Consider the following 12,341-nt stretch of genomic DNA (forward strand, 5'->3'; position numbering starts at 1 on the left):
TGTAAGACCAGGAGGTGACTCTTGACACTTGTTTGTAAGACCTGGGTTCTGGCCCTTAGCATGGCAATGAAAGACCATGATACAGCTCATGGTATAATGATAATCGTAAGACTATAGATGGAACAAAACAATCTCTATTGTATGTATGGTATGTAGGATTTTGGGGAACTCACTAAGCTTTATGCTTATGGTTTTATATTTACGATTTAAGGTACTTTTGAATCCAAAGGGAAGGGCCCGACGTGAATGCACAACATCCCCAAGAATTTTATCGCATTGGCATTTTATGATTTTTACTCTGATGTGTAAATCATATAATCACTTAGATTCATTTTGGAACAACTCACTTGTATCGTTTATTGTTTATATAATGAAAATTTTTCCATGAATTTTTAGGACGTTACAATATATATATATATATATATATATATATATATATATATATATATATATATATATATATATATATATTGTTGGGTTTTATTTAAAACTTAGTTTCAAAAACTACAAATAATGGAAAACGGAAGACTTGATTTTTATAAATAACATAAATATTTTATCACCTACCAAGCATTATCTTGCAAGTAATAGAAAGATTTATAACACAACCATAGAAGGAATAGAAGTGGTAACAACCTTTGAAGCACTTTGAGACCTCTAGGGGAGGCTTGGAAGTTGATGGAGTGAGGATGAAGCCTTAAGACATGTTCCGACTTGATGTAATGCTAGTTACAACTCTTAAGCTTTATGTCAAAAAAAGATTATGACTTAAAGAGAGGAGGCAAGCAAAAAGTATCTTCAAAGTGCATGACTTTAGAGAGAAGATAGATAGGGGAGAAGATGCTCTCGGCCTTGCTTGGTGCAAGAAGAAGATTACAAGAGTGAAATCTTTACATAGTCATAAAGTAAAGTCAATACCCACTAGATCCTAACACTTTCTGCAAGCATGCCCCTATGTGATGAGTGTGTTTCTTCTATCTTGCACTCTTTTCATTAAACAAATGCAAGACCCATGCTTCTTGTCCCTTCTCTTCAATTCACAGTTTCAAGATGAAAAGACAAGCCAAGAGTTTATATTTTATAAAATCAAGGTTTATAAGATATAAACATTGTCTTTTGCTAAACGACAAAAGGCTTATTAGGTCCAGAAATATGTACATGACATATATATATATATATATATATATATATATATATATATATATATATATATATATATATTCATACATTATGAAATAATGTGTAACTTGTATTTTAAAATAATTATTTCCTTGAAATAAATATTCTCCCAACTTATTATAAGAGTTTATGAATATTTATTAAAATCATTTTCTAATAAATAATCATTTGTATCAAGTTGTTGTTAGTGTGACCCTTATGATCATATGTTATTTAGCAATATAATTTTAATATGAATCTTGAGCATACTAGATCTTTAATATATATATATATATATATATATATATATATATATATATATATATATATATATATATATATATATATATATATATATATATATATATATATATATATATATCTTGAGCATACTAGATCTTTAATATATATATATATATATATATATATATATATATATATATATATATATATATATATATATATATATGTGTGTGTGTGTGTGTGTGTGATTCTAGGGTTTATGTTTTAGTAAGTCTTGCTAGGTTGGATTTGGAACTGCTTTTCTGTGTGAAAATATATAAGAGAGTATCGAATAAAAATAATTTTATGATTCTTTCTATTTACTTTTAAATTTTATATTGTGTTCTTATGCTTTCATTGGTTGAACCAAAGTCTATGGAACTAACAAGTGGTATCAAATAATAATTTACAACTCTCTAAATCCATGTGTTCTTTGTTCAATTAACGATGTCATCAAGTTCAAAAAACCCATCTTCGTCTTCAAGCTACAAATTATAGGCCTCCAATAAGTTCCCACCCTTTGATGGAAATCATTTTTTATGTGGTAAAGTAAAACTGTAATGATTCTTGACACCGTGGATCATAACATGGTCGATACTCTGACTGAAGGTCCATACATTCCTATGAGCATATGGATTCAAGAAAACGATCCTCCACAGACTATATTTTCCTAGACGAATCACTGGATGAATGATACTAAAGTAAAGGTTAATCTAGATGTTAGAGTAATGGTTTCCATATGTAATGTGGTGTCGTAGAAAGCCTATAATCTGGTTGAGAATTGTAACATTTAAGGTATCTTTAAAAGGGACTAAAGAAATCTTTTCCAATGAAGAAATCAATTTGAAAAAGAAGTACGAGCACTTTTTTCACTCATGAATGAATCCCTTACTCAAACTTTTAATCGTTTCGAATGTCTAATCACCTGTATAAGAAAGTTTGTGATCACCAAGCCAAACTCTAATTTGGTTCTCAAGTTCCTTGAATATCTTGATGAGGGTTGAGAACACCATGTGGATATGTCGCACCCATTTTTTTTCAAATAAATCTTGTATTGTTATGAGACAACTCAAGCCCTATTGGCATGTAGACATCAAGATGGAAATTTTGTGTGTGCGCATGTTCTACAAATGAAATCGTACAAGAACGAGTGTCTTTTTCCTAAGGGAGCAAGCCATTGATTTGGTTCTTCTTTCACTTCCAAATTCATTTGATCAGTTCATTGGGAACTTTAATATGAGGAATATCGGCTTGACCCTAATTGATCTGACCCAAATGTTGATTGTTGCTCAAGCATAAACACTTAAGGGCACATCTAAAATAGAGATGCTTATTGGGTATAATTCCAAGGTTTCCATGCACGTTGACAATGGTGGTCCAAAAAGATTATGTCATAACTAGTATTTTAATGCTAGGAAATTATGTCCATGTGTAATTAACCTTCGATGTATCTTGTAACCCTAAGTATGAGGTTATATATGTTATTCATTCAAAAACGAAAATTTGAATCAAAACTGATTTGTGCAAGCTCTAAACCTAATTCAATACACTACACTCACTCAAATTTGGGCTTGTAACCTTAACTTCCTGGTTCAAACCTATTATTGGACCAAGATTCACTTATTGGCCTGAATGGGCCAGTAACCCCTCAACTTGGTTCTTTTGGGCCACGAATCCTTATTTGGGCCCTAGTTGGAGCCACATTCATTAAGTTATAATATTTTGAGCCATAAAACTCACCATGGTCCTTAATTGGGCCGAAAATCATGCATTTCTTTTCATGGGCCGAAAACCCACCTATTCAATCACATTGGGCCGAAAACCCATTTATTTTACTCTTTTGGACTGTAAACTTGTATGTGGGCAAAATGGGCCGAAAAATTTCTTGTTGGGCTATACAATCTCGGTTGATAATCAAATTGAAGCCCAACATCTAATTGCCTTTTTCCCTCTCTAATTCTCGGCCTTGTTAAAAAAAAAGTTTATTTAATTCAAAATCTTCACACCTCATTGTTGTTTAGAGGTTATCCAAGCTAGTTGTATCACATATTTCTAAGTATAAACCCTCCATGTAATAACCAAACTAATCTCTTCTCTCTTCTCTTCTTATTCTTGGATGAGAAGCACCCTACCATCAACCTCATTTTTCTTTTCCACTTCAAATACACTGAAAATTCACTCAAGACACACAAGGAAAATCCTTCCCTTTTTCCTCTTAAAAATCATGATTTTGGTAAGGGATTTTAAGAGCTTTGCATCAAGTACTATCATCCGTACTTTCCTAAAGAATTGCCTCGACTCCACCAAGTCCCTTTCACTACTACTATTGCTCCCAGCACTACTCTCATCCTAGGCATGCCCTAGGGTAACCTCCAACCCGCAACCCAGTCCTTAGCTACTGAAGGTATCTTCGTGATGCCAATTCGCCACTACCTGAATACTATCACATGTGACGAGGCTCAGATAATCCTTCGACTAAAGGACTCGTCCCTACAACAGTTAGACTCGATGAGAGCTGCGCAATAGGGCCAAATCCAGCACTCTGAGATTATTCAACCCTGGTCACATGTGAATTGACTTATTCACCTAATGGCTAACTTGCATCACTCAAAATCCCACAAAGCACAAAGCAAGTAGCATTCAGAAAAAAGGAAAATCTAACCACACAATCCAATCGTACTACTCTATCCCGTACTCAGGAATCTGTACTAGCCTGCAACACATAAAACTCATATACATATAACAGGCACATAATTAAGGCATCCTCCTAGATCCTTAGTTGTAATCTAGCATGCAGTTGTCATAAGCATATCATATCTAAACAAACATGTATGGGTAATTTGGGAGAACTTACTTGAGCCCGGTTGATTGCATGCACCACACCCTTTTCCTTCTTTTTTTAAAGTTCTTTTCTATTTCCAAAATCCTTTTATAAATATGGTTTTTCTTTTGAAAACTTTATACCACTTCCTTAGTTTGAGTTCAGACACATCCGAGAGTGTGCCCGAATCCCTCAAACCAAGGCTCTGATACCAACTTGTAACGACCCAAAAATCATGACCAAAAATTTTGTTTTTAATTTAATATATAACCACAATTGTCATTCATTCATAAAAAACATATCACATCAGAGTATTGTGTCCAAAACATTATTTTATTTTATCTGAGTAAACATACCAGGCTAAAACTCCTTTGGTATGTGTGTGCCATGCGATCACCTCGAGCTCTTCCCTCCGCTACCGGAAGTACCTGAAACCAAAACTGAAAACTGTAAGCACGAAGCTTAGTGAGTTCTCCAACCTACCACATACCATACATAATCACATACTGCAAGCCTTGGGCCTCGCCTGCTACATCGGGCCGTGCTCGGCTTTGAGCCCCGATTGATATATAGATCTGCTTCTCTTAGGCCCTGCTTGTGTCTGGGCCTCACCCGCTAGACACATATAACATAACACATAACACCTAAGCTAAACACACTCTATTGTATTACTGTACTAAGGCCCCGCCTATCTTGGGCCCCGCCCCTATCCTGCTACTAGTGAGTCATGGAACCCTGTCCATGCTCCTGTTGGTAGTGAGATACGGGCCCCCTCTCACACTCACCTCTCTCCTATCTAGGGCCTCGCCCCTGCTTTGCTACTAATGATATACGGAACCCCGTCCATACTCTGCTATTGGTGAGATACAGGACCTCGCCCACACTCACCTCCCTACCAGGTACATACGAGTATCACACAGACAACAAGTATAAACTATCATATAAACATTCCTCGGGCACCCGCCCGACATCGGACCTTGATCCGGAATCACATACTAGCATACAGTGCCTAGGGCTAACCCCCGGGTCTTCCTAATCCTAAACTACATGGGCTGGCATTATGGCCATAGACCCTTTCACACAATGATGAGACTGACCTTGCATTGTTGAACCCTACGGATACTCGTCTGGCTGCTGACTGGCAAATTCTCGAACTACTGACCCTTCAGCATCCCGAACTACCAATGCCAAACATCACTTAGTCCAACACAATAATCCTTCTTAGGGTAAAATGACCATTCTACCCCTAGTCCAACTTGGTCCATATCTAAAGCCCAAAATTGAGGCCCAATACTAAGTAAGCTTCCCAAGCCCACTAATGGCCTACTAATGGCCCAATTTGCTTCATTGGGACCAATCCCTTAATGGGCCTTACCCTAAGCCCAAAATATAATCCCTGACCCATAACATCGACTTCTACTGGACCACTAAGGCCCAAGGTCCAAAGCATGGCCCAAATCGAGGCCTATTAACTTGAAGCCCAAACTGCTAGAGTACACGGGGCGTACACTAACATACGTAAGCGTACTGAGTAATTGGTGAGTACACTGGGCGTACCTGCATGTACGCTCAGCGTAACCCCTTGTTAAGCCCTTTTCTCATTAAGTGCTTAATACTCTGATCTAGAAGCTACAATCTCAGATCTAAGTCCTTTTCCATCTCTTAATCCATAAAGTCACTGACTTGGTGACTTTGCATGCCCCAAACTAGGAAAAACTCAAAAATGACTTTCTACTTCCATGGAAATGGTCTTAACTCATGCATGAGCTCATTAAGACTTCAATGATGGCAACTTTACTGCTTAAGGGACCCTTTTAGCTCTAAGGGTGGCAACCCTAAGCTCACAAATGGGCTTTCATCACCAAGATCCATCCTTTGGAATAAAAGAATCCATAAACCCACCCTAAAGAGATCTAAAAGATTAATGATCAAGCTCATGATTGTATACCTTAAAAAGGTCTGAAGTGAAGCAACAATCCCAGATCTAAACCTTCTCCCTTACACTAACACCTTGCCTTGACCTTTGCTTCTTTGAAGAGTGGATCCAAAACACCAAAATGCTCTCTCCAAGCCTTCCAAGCTCCAAGAACAATCAAAGAGGATTAGGGTTTTGTGGGGGGCTGTATAAACATGAGAGGGAGGCTGATAACCAGGGTGTTATGTTCTTTATATAGTGGCTCAACCCTAAAAGTTAGGGTTTTGAGACTCTGAGCGTTTGATGGGCGTACTTCTTGTACGATGGGCGTACGCTTCTCCGCACCCGCGATCCCTCACCTCTCTACGTTGGGCGTACTCATGCTGGCCACCTTCCTTGCCATTTTTTCCATTAAGGGACCATTAATGTCAATAACTTCAAAGTGTTATAGCTCCTTCATTCTAAGTTCGTTTCCGACGAACTTTATATCCACGAAAAAGTGGCGAGAAGCCCTACGCTTCTAGCAACACACCCCGACCCCAAACCTCTCGAATCAAAACTTCAAGCCCCGTAAAAGACCGAAATTCCGCTAGCCTGGGCCTATGAAATCCAATAACGGATACTTTCAGAACAGAATGCTACAACAACATCCTCCGAAACATTCTAAATCAAAAGGAGCTAAACATGAGGCAACAACGATGGGTTGAGTTGCTAAATGACTATGAATGCGAGATCAAGTATCATCCAGGCAGAAAAGAATACTCGAGTCGCCGAGTGAAAACACTAACAATGACCATCCACTCCCAATTAACTTCACAAATCAAAGAAGCTCAATTGGAGGCATTGAAGCCGGAAAATTCCGCAAATGAAGCACTGCGTGGAATGGATAAAAATCTTAAAGTCAAAGAAGACGGAGCTTACTATTTCATGAATCAAATCTGGATTCCAAAATTTGGAGGATTCAGATACATGACCACGAACGAAGCTCATAAGACACGATACTCCGTCCACCCAGGATCGGATAAGATATACCTGGATATAAAACAACATTATTGGTGGCCGAACATGAAAGCGGAAATTGCTACCTACGTGAGCAAGTGCTTGACTAGCACAAAGGTTAAGCTAGAATATCAGAAGCCCTCAGGATTATTACAACAGCTGATGATACCTGAGTGGAAATGGCAACAAATAACCATGGATTTTATAACCAAATTACCTAAAACGAATGATGCATTTGATGCCATTTGGGTGATTGTTGATTGGTTGACTAAATCCACCCATTCCCTACCAATAAAGGAGACGTACAAAATGGAAAAGCTAACGTGAATCTATATAAAGGACATGGTAAGATTACATGGAGTACCGATATCTATTATCTCCGATCGAGATAGTAGATTTACCTCTCAATTTTGGTAGTTGCTCCATAAAGCATTGGGAACGCGACTGGATATGAGCACTGCTTATCACCCTCAGACTGATGACCAAAGTGAGCGAACCATTCAAACGTTAGAAGATATGCTCCGAGCCTGTGTGATTGATTTTGGCAAGGCATGGGATACACACTTGCCCTTAATTGAGTTCTTGTACAACAACAACTATCACACAAGCATTAAGGTTGCTCCTTTCGAGGCCTTGTATGGTAGAAAATGCAGATCACCTCTTTGCTGGGCTGAGGTGGGAGACACACAGCTAGCAAGAGGAAAAAGACTAAACAACACTCTCACAGGACTTTAGATCATTCGGCAAATGACAGAGAAAATAGTTCAAATCAAGGCACGACTCCAAGCATCGCGAGACCGACAAAAGAGCTATGTTGATAAACGGCAAAAGCCTCTGGAGTTTCAAGTTGGAGATCGGGTGCTATTGAAGGTATCTCACTGGAAAGGAATGATCCGATTTGGGAAGTAGGGAAAACCAAATCCACGATGCATTGGACTGTTCGAGATCCTTACCTGGATTGGTCTGGTAGCTTATAAGCTACGACTACCCTCAGAGCTTAGCAACGTACATCCCGTTTTCCATGTGTCAAACATGAAAAGTGCCTATCAGATGAAACCCTTATTGTTCGCTTAGACGAAATTAAGGTGAACGAGAATCTCCTGTTCATCGGAGAACCAATTGAAATCATGGGCAGGGAAGTGAAGCATACAAAACAAAGCCGCATTCTAATTGTGAAGGTTCGATGGAACGCTAAGCGCAAACTGGAATTTACATGGGAATGCGAAGATCAAATGATGCAAAAGTACCCTCACCTTTTCTCTAGCTCTTAAGATCAACTTTCTAGAGAATTTTGGGATGAAATTCGCTTTAACAAGGGGATGATGTCACAACTAGTATTTTAAGGCTAGGAAATTATGTCCATGTGTAATTAACCTTCGATGTATCTTGTAACCCTAGGTATGAGGTTATACATGTTATTCATTCAAAAATGACAATTCGAATCAAAACTCACTTGTGTAAGCTCTAAACCTAATTGAATACACTACACTCACTCAACTTTGGGCTTGTAACCTTAACTTCCCGGTTCAAACCTACTATTGGACCATGATTCACTTATTGGGCCTAATCGGCCATTAACCCCTCAACTTGGTTCTTTTGGGACAAGAATCCTCATTTGGGCCCTAGTTGGACCCACATTCATTAAGCTATAGTATTTTGGGCCATAAAACTCTCCATGCATCTTAATTGGGCCGAAAATCATGCGTTTGTTTTCATTGGCCTTAAACCCACCTATTGAATTACATTGGGCAGAAAACCCATTTATTTTACTCTTTTGGGCCGTAAACTTGTATGTGGGTCCAATGGGCCAAAAAATTTCTTGTTGGCCTATAAAATCTCGGTTGATAATCAAATTGAAGCCCAACATCTAATTGCCTTTTTCCCTCTCTAATTCTCGACCCTGTTTAAAAAAAAGTTTATTTGATTCAGAATCTTCACATCTCATTGTTATTTAGAGGTTATGCAAGCTAGTTGTATCACATATTTATAAGTATAAACCCTTTAATCCTCCATGTAATAACCAAACTAATCTCTTCTCTCTTCTCATCTTATTCTCACTACTAGAAAAACAGCCTTTTACGAAGCTCATTGCACGTCGTAAAAGGATCAGACGACGTGCAAATGTGCGTCAAGGAAGGCCCTGTCATAAAGAGAGACGACGCGCATTTGCGATGCTCATTTACGAGGCACAATTATGACGTGCGTTTACGACACACAATGCGTATCAAGGAAGGCCCTGTCATAAAGGAAGACAACACGCATTCGTGTGTCGTAACCTTACGACGCGCATGTTAATGACACGTAATGCGTATCAATAAAGCCCCTGTCAAGAAAGGCCATGTCATAAATGAAGATGACACACATTTTTGCGTATCATAATTTTAAATGTAAAAAAAAATATTTATAGATTTACTAATTTTCAAATTAAATAATACATTAAAAATCTCATAATACAAAATAAAATACCATAAATAACAAAGATAATTCATTTCACTAATATGTCAAATACAAATAATTATTCCAAATTGAGTAAATGTTATAAAAAATGAACATATTTATATACAATTGCATCATCTAGCTTACTATGTGCCAACAACTCTCTGTGTGTTTACTTTTGCCTGAGTCTTGTTTCCTCCAAAGCTTCTACCCATGCAAAATATGATATCTTGAGTCTGGTTTCAAGAACCAAAATCACCCAATTAAACTCTAATGTTGGTAGACTGAGAGTTCCAGAATAAAGTTTACATCCATCACCTTCAATCACCTTCAACCAAACGCATCACCATTTTCCCTGAAAGAGATCCATTCAAGCAGCTTGTCCAGTAGATTTTATATGCATTAGCAACATAAACAAAGCCCTAGGAACATCCAATAAAGTCAAGATCACTTTGATTCATCCAAATCAATCAATCGCTTAATTTCTTTTAGAGTAAATTACACGAATGGTCCCTATGGTTTAGGGTAATTTGCGCGTTTGGTCCCTAACTTATTCTTTTAACTCGGAAGGTCCCTACTGTTTGTTTTTGTTACGCGCTTGGTCCTTATCTTACCTAAAAATACTATTATGCCCTTGATTTTTTTAATTTATTTAAATAAACACACCCCTAATCTCACCCCCTCACCTTACCTTACCTACCCCATCATTTTTCCCTCTTTAAATAATAGTCTTTTTAGATAAGACAGGGACCAAACGCGTAACAAAAATAAACGTAGGGACCAAACGCATAACAAAAGCAAACCATAGGGACCTTCCGAGTTAAAAAAATAAGTTAGGGACCAAGCATGCAAATTACCCCAAACCATAAGGACCATTCGTGTAATTTACTCTTTCTTTTATTATCTTAATAATTTATTAGAAAAAAATGTTAATCAAAACGCTTCTCACCACATGGGTCAGCAATCCTCAAGGTCAAAGAAACCAAATTGTCTTCATTCTTTATCCCTTTCAACCTGAACTCATTTTGCTGATGAATCCTCTTGAATTCAGCAACTCCATTTTTGGTGTTTAAACATATAGATTGATCAATCTCCATGAAATTCAATCGCCATGAAATTCAACGATCTTGGTGTTGCCTCTTTTAGAAAAGGATCTTCTAGAAGCTTTCCAGCAGATGATCTTTCAGTTGCTGGAACCAAACATTTTTCTATGAATGCCTTCAGTTCATAATCACCCACTTTGCTAAGAGAACCCGATTTAATTGCCTATAGTTTTTTTTTAAACAAACAATCATTTAACTTATTTGATTCCATTATTGAGGTTACTTTCTTATAGATTTGAGCTGGATTTTTGCATTCTCTATAAGGATACTCAAATATCACCATTTCCAACAAACACATCCCAAAAGAATATATGTCAACAAGTTCATTGTATTCCTCTTCATAAAGCTCCGGTGCCATGAATTCAGGTGTTGCTAGTGAAAAAAAAAACAACATTAAATTCATATTACACTTGAAGAACATATTTTGTTTTTAGTTAGTCTTACCAATAACACTCTTTGCAGTTGGTTGCTACATGACAGTTGCCAATCCAAGATCACCAATCGTAATTTCTCCATTGTTCCCATTCACAAATATGTTGTCACGTTTGAAATCCGTGTTAATCACAGGTGGATTTTGAATGTGAAGGTAGTGAAGACCATTTAGAATTTGTCTTGTCCACTTCTTGATCGCTTTCAAATCAACTGTTTTATTTTTATTCCGCTATCTAATAAATGCAAATTAAGAGTTGAGTAAAATATATCGTTTATTACATTAATTATATATATATATATATATATATATATATATATATATATATATATATATATATATATATATATATGATATCAAATTTTTCTTACTGTCTAAGGCTTCCGGATGTGAAGAGCTCAGTTATCATATTTACATTTTTCTTCATATGATCAACCCACGAATCAAAGTACTTGATGATGTTATTGTGTTTTAATGATCTAAGAAGATGAACTTCTGAATATAATTTTTCCAAGTCTTGTGGTGACTGCATCACAACATCAATCCTCATATGATTCGAGGACCTCCAGTTTCAAAAGTTAAGCCATCAGTCGGTATAAGTTAACTACAAAAATGAAAATAGAAAACTAACCTTCTGCAAGTTAAAAATAAACATGAATGATAATACCTTAGTTGGATTTCCTTGATTATCAAAAGGTTTTGAAACTGGAGGTCCTCAAACCTCAACTTCATTTTCCACTTGCTTAGAGCATAGATTCTCAACACTAATCTGCAAGTTAAATTATTGTATTAACAAATTAAAAAAAATGATTCTAAAACTAAAATCTTTTTATAAAAGAAAAACAAACAAAATAATAAAAGGAAACCATACCACAAGTCTCCTGGGGGTGCCAAAAACATAAATTTCACCATGAGTCAACCTTTGTTTTCCAAGTAATTGGACAATTAGATCTTTGAGCTAAAACAAATAGATAATAAAACAATAATTTGAAATGAATAGTCAAGTAAAAGTAAAAAAAAGGCATTTCATATAACAAGAAACACTTGAAGACTATAATAGTCAAGAATTTGACTTTTAAAAGAGTTGTTGCTACCCAATTTTGTTTGATCTACCTTGTGAAGGTTGAATCAAAGCTTCACCAACAAGAGATAAACCCAAATCAGCAAACCCATGGTTCTCTTGCCTTGCAATTTTAG

General features: G+C 36.7%; 1 pseudogene; it reads right to left on the reverse strand.

The window, feature by feature from the left end:
* Positions 1-10,540: 10,540 nt before the first annotated feature.
* On the reverse strand, positions 10,541-11,694 carry LOC111882320 (serine/threonine-protein kinase WNK8-like; annotated as a pseudogene).
* Positions 11,695-12,341: the final 647 nt, after the last annotated feature.

This window comes from Lactuca sativa, chromosome 3, assembly GCF_002870075.4.
Source record: "Lactuca sativa cultivar Salinas chromosome 3, Lsat_Salinas_v11, whole genome shotgun sequence".
NCBI lineage: Eukaryota > Viridiplantae > Streptophyta > Magnoliopsida > Asterales > Asteraceae > Lactuca > Lactuca sativa.